The 14394-nt window shown below is 36.5% G+C and overlaps 1 protein-coding gene and 1 non-coding gene across 2 annotated transcripts in view; one reads left to right on the forward strand and one right to left on the reverse strand.

The window, feature by feature from the left end:
• The window catches only part of GPC5 (glypican 5), a 1436730-nt gene that overhangs the window by 812338 nt on the left and 609998 nt on the right, over positions 1–14394 (reverse strand). The window lies entirely within an intron of this gene.
• Positions 12009–12117, forward strand: LOC112861823 (U6 spliceosomal RNA). The gene has a single exon (XR_003223713.2). It is a non-coding gene; the product is annotated as a U6 spliceosomal RNA (small nuclear RNA).

A 14394-nucleotide genomic window follows, 5' to 3' on the forward strand; every position in this document is an offset into this window, starting at 1 on the left:
AAAATAAAAGGGGGGGGGAATATTTTTATAGTTATCTGTATATTTGATGTCAAGTTACCCTTTGATGTATCAGCAATTTTTTTTAATTTTTTTAACATTTATTTATTATTGAGAGACAGAGAGAGACAGAGCATGAGCCGGGCAGACAGAAGAGGAGACACAGAATCCGAAGCAGGCTCCAGGCTCTGAGCTGTCAGCACAGAGCCCAACATGGGGCTCGAACTCACAAACCGTGAGATCATGACCCGAGCTGAAGTTGGACGCTTAACCAACTGAGCCACCCAGGCGCCCCTATATTTGCAATTTTCTACTGAAACAAATGCTGTTTATTTTGGATTAGGAGGAAGCTCGTGCATTGTCCACCAGGATTCACTTGCTGCTAAAGAAGCACTATCCTGAAGCCAATCACATGCCCCTCAAACCAAGTCTGCTTGCTTTTATTTTATTTTCCCAGCCTGATTACTCAACATCTGTGAATAAGAGTAATTTGAAAGATGAAACTAAAAATGACATAGAGTTGGCCCACCCTCTCTCCTAAGAGTACCTAATTCTCCTCTGAGGCCTTAGGACTGTGAACTAGGGAAATGGAGAATGAAGAGCTGGCCCCATTAACTCTGGAAAACTCTACTCTGGACAAGCTGCTTGTGCATGGTGCAAGGAAGCCAACGGATGCCTGAGTAACACTTTGTAGGGAGTTTTGGCCTCCTCTGGGCTCCATTTTTTCTTTCTGTTTCTTTTGTTTTGTCTTTCCAGGTTTGTTCTATCAAAAACTAATGTTGGGTTGCCTAGGTGGCTCAGTTGGCTGAATGTCCAACTCTTGATTTTGGCTCAGGTCATGATCTCAGGAGCGTAGGATCGTGCCCCAGGCCGGGCTCTGCCCTAAGCATAAAGCCTGATTAAGATTCATTCTCTCTCTCTCTGTCCCTTTCCTTCTGCTCATGTGCCTTCTCTCTCTTAAATAAAATAAGATAAAATAAAATAAAATAAAATAAAATAAAATAAAATAAAATAAAATAAAATAAAATAAAATAAAATAAAATAAAATAAATAAATATAAATAAATAAGAAACCTAATGTAACAAAATCGGAGTAAATCTTCAACATCCTTTCTATTTTCCCCATTTTCACTACTCCAACATTCAGCCATACCTGCACCCCAATCCACCATCTAACATTCATTTAGTAAATATTCAAGGTGATTTGTATCAAATCGCTTTAAAGGAGCTGATTGGAGATAGAGTAATTAGCATAGTATATGGTTAGATTAGCATATGGCCGCCCTCATCCTCTAACATCACAGAGTAATGTTTCCTATTTTCAAGTCCCTGAAAATATTCTGTCCTTTCAAGGTCCAAAACTTTACAAGTTTACGTAGCCATCTTTTCCCCTTAAGCTTCTGCCTCCCTTTTTCAATTCATATCTGTTCTACAAAAATTATCCCCCAAAAGAAAATTTAATCTTCCACGAAGACTGGGTTTTTTTTGTTTTGTTTTGTTTTTTTTTTTTTTTTTTTTTTTTTTTTTACATTATCTGCTAGTTACTTAAAGTTCAGACTCTTCAAACCATACTTAAAATCTTGTCTTTTCAACTCTTTCATATTCAGTTACTGTTATACAAAATGATTATATAGCTACAGTCTTGCAAAATATTCACTATAAATGATAGTGTGAATATGCAAAACACCAAGCACCTTAAAAAGTAACTAGCTTACACTAGTCCCTTCAAAAAGCAATTAATAACATGTGTGCTCCAAACAAGTATTTCTAAACACATGTGTCTCAGTAACCAAACTTAGCTGGAAACATAAAAGAGATTAAAGATCTGGTCAACTGGGGCGCCTGGGTGGCTCAGTCAGTTAAGCGGCCGACTTCGGCTCAGGTCATGATCTCGCGGTCCGTGAGTTCGAGCCCCGCGTCGGGCTCTGTGCTGACAGCTCAGAGCCTGGAGCCTGTTTCAGATTCTGTGTCTCCCTCTCGCTGACCCTCCCCTGTTCATGCTCTGTCTCTCTCTGTCTCAAAAATAAATAAAACGTTAAAAAAAAAATTAAAAAAAAAAAAAAAAGATCTGGTCAACTGACCCAACGTACAATTTTGAAAATGTAAGTTTAATTTGTTCCTGATAAATGACTTCTCAAAAATAACCCATTAATGGGGCACCTGGGTGGCTCAGTCAGTAAAGTGTCCGACTTCAGCTCAGGTCTGACCCTGCAGTATGAGAGTTCGAGCCCCACGTCAGGCTCTGTACTGACAGCTCAGAGCCTGGAGCCTGCTTCAGATTCTGTGTCTCCCTCTCTCTGCCCCTCCTCTGCTCATGCTCTGTCTCTCTCTCTCTCAAAAATAAATAAAGATTAAAAAAAATTTAAATAACCCGTTAATAAAGGACATTGTCAGAAAAGTAAAACTTATTTTGGGCCTTTTAGTAAGTAACATATCTGTTTGATTTAAACCTAGGAGATACCGAATGATATGAAGAAATTAGGTTGTAGCTAAATATCCATGAATATTAGGGTTATTCTCTATTGGTTTGGAGTGCTCTTTTACACACCAATATTCAGCTTTAGGAATTTAGGGACTCATTAATTTTGTTAAACATGGAATTTAGCTTTTTTTTTTTCTAAAAAAAAGAGCTAATTATTTCTTTACTATTTTTATATCCAAGTACGCTCTTCTTATTACTCACAAAGGACAATCTTTACCAATCCCCAATCCCAGCAGTCAGGGAAATAATTTCATTTAAACATCCCCTGAAAGCAATTATTTATGGACTCCACAGAAACTGGGGTAAACTTTTTGTGGTCCCATTTATTTTGTGGAAATTATAGATTGCTTATAAAAGAATATGAACTCATAACTATTTGGTTAAAACATTAACAGAAAAATAGAGCAAAAGTAAAGCAATGATCCCACCGCATAACAGAAATACCTTGTTATAATTTAACTGACATTTCAGGTGTTCTCAAAGTGTTATTTTGATATTTAACATCACTGATTGGAGAGGCTCTACATTCTCTGTATTATCAAAATTTTATGAACCAAAAATATTAACATAATTGGTTTTATTGAGAATTTCTTTGTTGTTCTCAGATGTTCTCTGAACAGAAAATCTATGATAAACACTGTAACACATTTGAAGAAACCCCTCTCTGGGCATCTTCCCTAGCTGACACTGTGTTCTATCTTCCAGCAATGTACAACACTTATTTTGCCATAATTTCTGTGGCATAGTTGTCTCTGAGGTCTCCTTTAAAATCTCCAAGCTTCTCACATTTCAAGTTTCTCTAGAGCAATGTTTCTCAGCCGTGGCTGGCAGTCCTGATGTCCAGCTGCGTCTCAGACCAATTTCATAAAAAATTTCAAGGGTGGAACCCTGACATCGGTAATTTTTAAAACTCCCAGGTGGTTCCAATGTGCAGTCATGGTTGAAACACACGATTTAGTGTGAGAAATGACCTCCGGCTATCCCACGACTTTTCTATTAATAGCTTAACATATTACAAGTGGCAAAATGGCATCAGTGAACATTTATGGTTGTAAAATAGAGCTGTTTTGTTCCAGTTCTGCTGAAGTATTTTTGTAAAACCTCTATGTCTGTGTCCCTGTAATTTGAACTTTGAGCCATCAAATTCTGATAAAGAATCTTTGCTAAATTTAGAGCAGAGTTAAAGCATGATTTTCTTGATTTAAAAATGGCAGCTCTCAGTAAAATTTGGCCATTTAATTATGTACCTAAACATCAATTTTGAACAAAAGTGTCACTCTCAAATGATTAAAATTTTAACGAATTTCAGGTAAATAATAAGCTGTAGATACCATTTATTTAGATCAATTTATTAATGCATAGAATTCCTAGGAGCATCACTCTCATTAATAACTTATTTACATGAATTCTTATATATTAAATTCACTGTGCTACATTTTCGTTATCTGAAATGCCTGAATGTTATATCATTAACATTTTTAGCTTTCTAGTCAAGAAAAACTCTTTTAATTGCTCATTCTAAAAGCTCAAAAGAAAATCGTGTTTTTTGTTTTGTTTTGTTTTGTTTTGTTTTCAGTTTCCATAAATATGAAATTTATTGTCAAACTGGTTTCCATACAACACCCAGTGCTCTTCCCAAAAGGTGGCCTCCTCAATACCCATCACAATCATGTTTTTTGTTTTGAACCCACCTTTAAATTTCAGCTCCAAGATCTTCTAACTTCTTTATTTTAAATTTGTTGCAGAGTTAATTTTCAAAACTCTGGATTTATTTCTCAACAATGTTACTCTCAGGCCTAAACATGTTAGGAATAATAAGACACCCTTCATTCATCAATAATAAGGAAATCTTTTCTAAGAAGGTTTCACTCTAAATTGTATCCTTACCGCAGCCCTTTCATTAGGCAAGTTTCAAGTTTATTTGATTTAGACAACCATTTTATCAATTTCCTTAATGGGACCTAGCAAACTTTGACATTTGAAATAAAAAGGAAAAGAAAACGCCAATATGGAAATTTAAGTTACTATGGAATAAAATGTATGAGAATGTTATTATTAACACTGATGTAGGGGCTCCTGTGTGGCTCAGCTGGTTAAGCCTCTGACTTCAGTGCAGTCATGATCTCACAGCTGGAGATTTGAGCCCCCCATCAGGCTCTCTACTGTCAGCACAGAGCTTGTTTCAGATCTTCTGTCCCCTCTCTTTCTGGCCTTCCCCCCACCACCCCTGTGTGTGTGAGCTCTCTCTCTCAAAAATAAAATAAACATTAAAAAAAACCAATGATGTAAACCCAACTGTTTGGGGGATTATAGTGAATCTGATGACATTGAACAAGTTCCATGACATTTACCCATGAACCAACTGAGAAAATATATTTCAAGAAAGAGCCTTTGGTCCCAGGTTGCTGAGACCTGAATTACCATGCAAATTTGGTGTCTTCTTTTTAAGTAAACCTCATTTTCCATGCCAGTTCATAAAGTGGTAAGAGGGAGGCAGGGCAAAAATATCAATCTGATAGGCAGTCTTTCCAAATCTGCTTCCCCAAGTAGAAGTGATTCACTCTCTTGCTACTTCTCCTTCCTGTAAATATTTATATTAAAGAGGCTCTATATCACTTAATGACAAACCCATTCGTCTGGGTAATAATTTGATCTGACTCATAACCGTATCTCTAGCAACTAGGGGTTCACACTTGGTATTCAATAAATGTTTGCTGAATGAATGATGAGGGATGTGGAGTACACAGATTTAGCATTTGTTGTAAAGCATCAAATTGCATGCCTAAGATCTGTGCATTTTACTGTACTTCAACAACAAAGAGCAAAATAAATGTTTTCATTCCCCTTGGAACATGCTCTGAGATTCAGATGACAAACCATTATGGAATTGGAGAGTTACTCCTTCACAAGTAGGTTAATAGGCATTTTAATAATCCACATTGTTCTCTGGACTAGAGAGTTTACTATTTTACAAAATCAAACTCATCCATAAATTTGCCACCAATATGGATATTCAAATAATATGCAAACACACATGTCAAATTCAAGGAAGATGTTTTAAATACTAACAACTTCATTGAAATAAAATTGAAGTTTTGTGTAGTAATTATTTTGTGGGATTAGGCATATTTGGTTGTTACTCCACTAAAACATGTCAACATCCCTTTATAGTCAGACTTTGCATAAAAGATACACTCTGATTTACTTTTATAAATGTTTGAAAATTTTTACAGAGTTATGTATAAGTAACCAAAAATTGGGTATGGACTAAACTAATGCAAATGGGCTGCAACATTGTTTAATAATCTAGTACCCTAAACAGGTCCTAAAAGATATATAAGTACATTACTTACAAGTAAAAATCTACCATTTTATTATCAGTTATCTAGACAACAGTTATAATTAACTAAAAAAAATGCCCTATAGAATGGTCAGAGTATATAAACCCCAATCAATAAATAAAAAAATATATACAAACTGTTCCTTTCCTAATCATCTTATCCTTGTTTCTTTGATGTCATTACTTGATCTTTAAGAGGTAAGAAAGCATATAAAGTGAAAAAAATTAAAACATGAAGACAGAAGCATGGTTTCACGGATATTAAAACTTGAAAACATGTTAAGAAATAATGATAAATAAATTCTTGCTGTTCTTAGTAACATGGAATAGAGGCTAGGAACAAAAAAAGACCTTGTAGTCTATAGTATTGTTGGTTTGCTTGTTTGTTTAGAAAGAAGTTTTCTCCTTAATGAAACAGAATGCAACGTATCACATAAATAAATTAAAAGAAGTAAAAGTGGGTGAATGTCCATAGTCTTACCTGCAGGCTCAGTTTTCACTTTTAGTAATGGATCCTGAGGGATAGTTGTAGAAAACGGAGTCCAGAAAAAAATGAAATTCTCACTGACACAACAAAAATGTCCCATTCCTCAAGAAGATGGGAATCTTCTTTGGTCGCGGAGTTAGTTTATAGCACAGTAAATTGAATGGCTTTGCTTAAATTGAATGTTTTTATCTAATTATATAGAAAAATATAATTTCTATATTATATTAAAACTATGATCCATTACAGGAGTGATTATTAAATTTTATTTTTTTTTTAATTTTTTTTTCAACATTTATTTATTTTTGGGACAGAAAGAGACAGAGTATGAACGGGGGAGGGGCAGAGAGAGAGGGAGACACAGAATCGGAAACAGGCTCCAGGCTCTGAGCCATCAGCCCAGAGCCGACGCGGGGCTCGAACTCATGGACCGCGAGATCGTGACCTGGCTGAAGTCGGACGCTTAACCGACTGCACCACCCAGGCGCCCCGATTATTAACTTTTAAAACTAATTTCATGAACTGATTTTATTTCCTTAAAATGGAAATCATACCACTTTGCATTGCACTTTGAATTTTTTTTCCAGTGAGCTTATGAAATTGTTGCATATGCAAATATGCCATACCTGTTAGCATTTCTTATATACTTTGCAAATGAAGTGTCTAAAGCAAATTCTATACTCAATTTCTGGTTTTGTTGTAAACCAATAGTACTTAATAGCTTAGTACACCTGATGTGACTTGGCATTTTCAAAACTGATTTATTGCACACTCTGAAAAACTTGTTAGTTCTAACCTGGAGAATGCAATAGGTTCTTCTGCCATGATAATTATTATGCAGCTGATAGATCTGTTATGTCTTCCCTCAGTTTATGTAATTGTGATTTATCAGCCATTTCCAAGAGAAATCACGTCTCCAAAGCAATAGGTTCTGCCTTTCCTATTGACTAAAGTGCTCTGCGTTATCTGAAGAGTAGCCCTGTTACCGAGAGAGACCTATACAAACCCATCCTATTTCAAGCCCTGGCGTATGTCCTGGGGAGAAACTGATATGTCTTTTATTCTTTGCAGTAGGTCTGGTCAATGTCTTACAATTCAAATACAATTAACCTAGAGTTTGCAGTTTGCTTCTACTGCTTATGAATAGCTGCAATCAATAGGTTACACATGATTGACTTCCTAAATACTTTTAAAAGCTGCCAAATAATTAAGTAGGGTTGGTGACAATTTAAGGAAGGTATATGGAGGTAATGACTTTTCTTATTTCTTTAATAATTTCCATTCTCAACTTGTAACTCTTTCTTTTAAAATTGACAATGGCCACTTGACAAGCATTGTTTGTAATTATGCTTTTTTTTTAATCCAAAGTTCAGTGACTTCTGTCACAACAAAACTGTAAAAAGCTGCCATCCTAGATGGCTCCTTCATAGCCATATGAGAAAGTTATTTTCATGTATGCATTTCTTTTTCTGTATTATAAAGTAACAAAAAGAGCTTTGAGAATTCTGTATCCTTTCTTTTATTGGTGAGAACCCAAATTAAGTTATGGTTAAACAGGTTTTAGAAGAATATCATGTTAGTTTTTTCTCTGAGTTTTCTCTTAAGTGGCAAAAAGTAAAGCAATGGAGAATCAGGTTAAAGAAAACTATCATTCTCTATACTCCATGTGAGAATAAAGAAATGAAATAATTTTAGGATAACTAAAATTATTTTAATAGTTACTTCAAATTTTAAAGATAGAATAAATTGGATTCAGCACAAAGAGCATCTACTATTACTACAATAACTACCTTTGAATCCATAATTCATGTATTTACATTTACATAAAATCTATCAGTTCTTTCTTGTCTTACTATTGCAGGCATCTTTGATTCTTATAAGGGGGCAGTATATGATGGACTTGAGGAATATGAATTAGACCTGGAAAATCATATGAAAATTATTTTCTTCTATCAGTCAGTCTATTGACCTATCAATCTATTGATCTGTCTATTCACTCTAGACCTATATCAAATGTATTTATAATATAAAAATAATGAAATCCGCTTGAGAAACTTAACAGAAACCCATGGGGGAGGGGAAGGAAAAAAAAAAAAAAGAGGTTAGAGTGGGAGAGAGCCAAAGCATAAGAGACTGTTAAAAACTGAGAACAAACTGAGGGTTGATGGGGGGTGGGAGGGAGGGGAGGGTGGGTGATGGGTATTGAGGAGGGCACCTTTTGGGATGAGCACTGGGTGTTGTATGGAAACCAATTTGACAATAAATTTCACATATTGAAAAAAAAATCAAATCCAAAAAAATAATGAAATCCAAGGTGAATACAAAGAAATCCTATCTGTAAAGTGGGCAACTTATATCAACTTTACTTAAATAAATCTTTATATCTCTAGCAAAAGTGAGTCTAACAGCTAATATATTTCACATATGCTTCAGTAGTAAACAAATTTATAGTTAAAAAGATGCTCATCTAAATATATTTATAACGATGAAAATACGAAAATACCTTAACAATCCATCATGGCTATGTAAATAATGGTACACCTTTATAAATGAAAACTACACAGTCATTATAAAAGATATTAAACAGTAACGTGGAAAAATCTCAACGCTATACTATTGTGTGAATAAAGAAAGTTAGAAGCAAAAACATATGTAGCATATATCCTTTTATATAAAATAATATTAGAGCATATGCATTCAGAGAGAGATGTCTAAACATAATGTCTTTAGCTTATAAACATCTGTCACCTTTGGGCAGCTTGATTTGTACTGATATCTATGTTCATGTTTTTATCCAGAGTGGTAATAGCATTGATGATCTTTCTGCAATGACTGTGAATCTTCTTATGTACCCTCCAGATGTACCTCCTTATTGAGACTATTTTTTGGTCTTCTCATCTGAGGCATTTTAAGTTGATATAACTATGAACATATTCTTAGAAGTTACAGCCAAATAATAAGTAATCCTTGCATGGTTGCTCCTTAAATCTGAATACTAAGGAGTAGAATGCAGTTCAGTAAAAAACACATACAACAAAGGTCAAGTGTTCTTACATAAAATACTAGATTTTAGGAGAAGGGAATAAAAAAAAAGGTTCATGATGAACAAAAAAGAAGAGAGGCAAGGTAATTAGAAAAACATGATACAGCACAAGAAATTGCAATGTTATCAGAGTCAAGGGTTTTCTAATAGGGATAACAGAAGACCTCAACATTTGTTTCCATCCCTGCAGTGAAGAGAGAATAAAAACCTAAAAACTCAATCTCAAGTAACACTACGGCATTTTGGTGATAATGACATTTCTGTGTAGATTCATCAATTGTAACAACTGTGATATCTGGTGTTACATGTTGAGTGTAGGGGAGGTTGTGCATGTTGGGGGACAGAGGGTGTATGAAAACTTTCTGTACGTCCTGTTCAATTTTTCTGTGAACCTAAAACAGCTCTAAATGATAAAGTTTATAGATAAAAAATTAAAGATCCTATGCTAACTGCTGAAAGCAATGTGGTCAATGTCTTCCGGCCATCCCAAAGGACCCTAACCAAGATTCAATTGTCACGTGGAGGGAGTGGTCCAAGGGGGTAATGGAAACCATGAATCTCTTGATGCCTAGACATAAAATCCCTTGGCATCACTTCTATTCCATTCAATTTGAAAAAGCCAGTCACAGAGCCAACTTAGGTTCAAAGAAAGAGGCAATGGCCTGCCCACCTCAGGAGGAAGAATGGGAAAAAATTGGTGGTCAATTTTAATCAATCTTGGGAAGAGATCTCAAGAGGGCACTTGGCAAAAGCATCAATTTATATTAGGTAATTGAGGTTAATCAAGTTAATCAGGTTAATTAGGAACTGTGTTATTAGATGTGACCTAGTATTATACCTCCTTGTCTGAGTTGGAGAGGGTATGAACTCAAGAACATTGTCATCATTTTAGAAAAGTAAAGTAGCTAAATTGCTACATTTTATGTCTTAAAAACTACATAAAGTATGGTAATAGAATAAAGAAACAAGCAAATTAAAATTAGCAACTCAAAATTCATGCATCATTCAAATTTAATTTGCATGGCATGGAATCATGAGCTTTTTTTAATTAAAAATATTGTTATAGAGTTACATAAAAATATATTGGAGGAAAATTAATCCTTATTATATTTGGTGCAGGATATTTCTTTCTAAAATTACAGATAAAGTTTTGTGCCTCAAATGATAAAAATAAAAAAGAGAACACTACTGTGGTAAAGAGAATAAAGCTTCCCTCTCTCTACAGATTTCTATACTCCAATCCTCAAAACTGGTGAGTATGTTACCTTATGTGTAAAAGGGAGTGTGCAGACGTGATTACATTAAAAATTTTGAAATGAGGGCACATCTGGGTGGCTCAGTCAGTTGGACATCCAACTCTTGATTTCGGTTCAGGTCATGATCTCAGGGTTCGTGAGATGAAGCCCCTCATTGAGATTCTCTCTCTCTCTTCCCCTCTCTCTCTCTGTCCCTCCCCTCCTCATGCTCCCTCTTTCTCTCTCTCTCAAAATAAATAATAAACTTAAAAGAAAAGAATTTTGAAATGAGAAGATTAATCTGGATTATCTGGTGAGCTCATTGTAATCCCATGGGTCTTTATAAGTGTGGGAAAAAAAAGTAGAGTCAGAGGAGTTGTGATGATAGAATACAAGCAGACTCTAGAAGCTGGAAAAGTCTGGAACAGAATCTTCCTTAGAGACTGCATAAGGAACATAACCTTTAATGTTAGCCTCAGAAGACCTAGTGCAGATTTCTGGTCTCTGGAACTGTAATGGTACATTAAACCACTACATCTGCAGTAATTTGTTACAGTGGCAATCAAAAGCTAGTAAATTATCAAAAATTTAAAAATGTAAGTTATAATTATTTCCCTAAAATGACAGCTCACAACCAATGAATCATTAGAGAAATTTTAAAACTAATTTGTATGGTAAATTAGTTAACTACATTGATGTTATCCAATGGAGTCATCTAGGATGTAGAAACCACGGTTTTTAAGTAATAAAGGTGGTTGAAAGCATGTAAAATATGATTTGAAAAACATGTGTCAAAAATATATAATTCTCTTCTGGGGCATGTTATTCAATCAACTTCAATATTTTAGAAACACACAGAGACATTCAATGAGAAGTTAAATATAACCTATGTATAAATACACTTATGTATAAATTAATCTATATATAAATAAATATAAATAAAATAATATTTTATTCTAACCTGTACACTAAGATATGGAAGATTTTTTTAACATTTATTTATTTATTTATTTATTTAGAGATCAAGACAGTGCAAACTAGGGAGGGGCAGAGAGAAAGGGAGAAAAAGAATCTCAATCAGGCTCTGTACTGTTCAGAGCCTCTGTTTGTGGGTTCCATCCCACAAACTGAGATCATGACATGAGCCAAAATCAATAGTCAGACGCTTAACTGACTGAGCCACCCACATGCCCAAAGAGATGGAAGAAATTTTTAATTTATGAGTTCAGGGTTCTCTCTCCATGTGATAGTTGGTAATTTCTAGTTTATCAGGGTGAGGCGGGATGTGTGTGCATGCATACTCCCTCTATTCTCCTAAATAACTTAACTGGTATGCACAAGAGAACCTGGGGAAGGAATGAGGAGAAAAACAAGCATTTCTTTGTAGATCTATAGAATTAATTTACCATTGAAAGAAAAAAATGTGTGTGCTCACTTCCACGGCACTACACTAAATTTGAAAAGATACAAGGAAGGAAGATCAGCATGGCCCCAGTGCAAGGATGACACACAAATTCAGGAGGCGTTACATATTGAGAAGGGAAGGGAAGGGAAGGGAAGGGAAGGGAAGGGAAGGGAAGGGAAGGGAAGGGAAGGGAAAGGGGAAGGGAAGGGGGAAGGGAAGGGAAGGGAAGGGAAGGGAAGGGAAGGGAAGGGAAGGGAAGGGAAAGGGGAAGGGGAAGGGAAGGGAAGGGAAGGGGGAAGGGAAGGGAAGGGAAGGGAAGGGAAGGGAAAGGGAAAGGGGAAGGGGAAGGGGAAGGGAAGGGAAGGGAAGGGAAGGGAAGGGAAGGGAAGGGAAGGGAAGGGAAGGGAAGGGAAGGGGAAGGGAAGGGGAAGGGGAAGGGGAAGGGAAGGGAAGGGAAGGGAAGGGAAGGGAAGGGGGAAGGGGAAGGGGAAGGGGAAGGGAAGGGGAAGGGGAAGGGGAAGGGGAAGGGGAAGGGGAAGGGAAGGGAAGGGAAGGGAAGGGAAGGGAAGGGAAGGGAAGGGAAGGGAAGGGAAGGGAAGGGAAGGGAAGGGAAGGGAAGGGAAGGGAAGGGAAAGGGGAAGGGGAAGGGGAAGGGGAAGGGGAAGGGAAGGGAAGGGAAGGGAAGGGAAGGGAAGGGAAGGGAAGGGAAAGAAAAAAGAAAGAAAAATGAGAATTGAACATGTCAACATTTTTTCATCTTCATTTATGGGAAATCAACATTACAATGAAATGGAGAAAGAACAAATATGCATAGCCAAGAAATGTGCAACCTAATCAGTTTCAATCATAGACAAAGTGGCCACCAGTGGGCCTATTACTACACATGATAAAATGAATGCCTAGTGTGCACAATGGCATCAGCTTGCCACTGTTCTGTTTCCCATCTTAATTAGAACAAGAGCTCCAATATTATTTATTTTAAATTTATGCTAATGAACAAGGTCACTTTCCTCCTGAAAGCCTTTTTAATTCTCTACAGTTTACAGAATCAAGTCAAACTCGTTAACTCATCTTTATAAGTTCCTGCCTACCTTACCTTATATTTCCAATTCTCCAAATATTTTTGTTAAAAGCAGAAGACACAGCCTGGAGCCTGTGGCAACATTCACCCCATGGGGACACTGTGTAGGTGAAGGGACACAGTGTTTGTACAGTGCCTGACACAGTCTTCGAACATGAAGGTACTTAAATGTCAGCTATTCCTACAGTAATTTAGAAGAGAATGGTTTGTAAAAAGGGAACTATAATCACAAAGAAAATGTAAGAGGCTCTTTGTTCTTCTAAAATACGAAAGAGGTATATTAGCAGTCGAAGTAGAAATCTAAGAAAACATAGTTTATTTATGTCAAGTTGTTTTAGCATAGGAAAGAAAGTTAAGTTTCTCTTTGGTTTTAGATGCACCTGATAACCCACAAGAATCAAAAGTGAGAAGGTTAAATTAATTACAGCATTCCCTATCTGACTATCAATGTGTGGTACTCGAGACTCTTTGAATTGGTTGTACCATCTACTAGATGTCTCATTAATTAATGAGTTGAATAAAATATGTGACACATGTTCATTTATGAAAAAAGAGAAGTGGGAAGGAAATGGAGATGCCTACTCTACTGCAGCCACAGAGTAGGTCTTCAGCCTGTATTCTGGAAGTTTGACAATCACAGTGATTTGTACAAGCAGAAATTGAATGAGTGATAAAGGACAAAGTGCATGATGCTCTGATGAGTTAGGCCACATGAGAAAGGAGAAAATGTCGTTTGGTTCTCCAGAGGAAGGTGTAACCTGGGTGTGGCTGCTCTTCACTTGTGGCCCTTGTGTCAGCACACCCTTGATGAAGCACAGCCTGGTGGTCTTGCTCTGCTCCCTTACTGACAGTCTCCGTCCTTAGTCCCTACCAGATCTGAGCTTTTTGGGTGCCCAGTTGTGAGTAAATATTCTTGCACATAGTTACAGTATTCATGAGAACACAAGAGAAGTAAGTTTAAAGCAAACAGACATTCACATTTTAGCAAAATGCAATGTCTCCCTCCATCTTCTGCAGCAAGTGGGTGAGGACTTTTCACAAATGCTGGATCATAACCAGGAGAGATCCTACCTCTCTCCTAACAATGTCCCCTCTGCAGCCACATTGGTGTGCTTGCCATGGTCAAGCCTGATCTGCTCCTGCCTCAGAGCCTTTGCAATTCCTTCTGCTTGAGATGGCCAACTCCTTTGAATACTATCTGCTTAGTAAGGCCTCTCCTGACCACCTATGGTGGGACCTCTAGCCTCCTTGACCCTCCATATTTTTGGCCTACAATACAGAACACTTTCGCATATACATAAATTTATTATGTAGGTTTGTCTCTCTCC

Source organism: Puma concolor, chromosome A1 (genome assembly GCF_028749965.1).
Source record: "Puma concolor isolate L17-30 chromosome A1, mPumCon1.1.hap2, whole genome shotgun sequence".
Classification (NCBI taxonomy): Eukaryota; Metazoa; Chordata; class Mammalia; order Carnivora; family Felidae; genus Puma; species Puma concolor.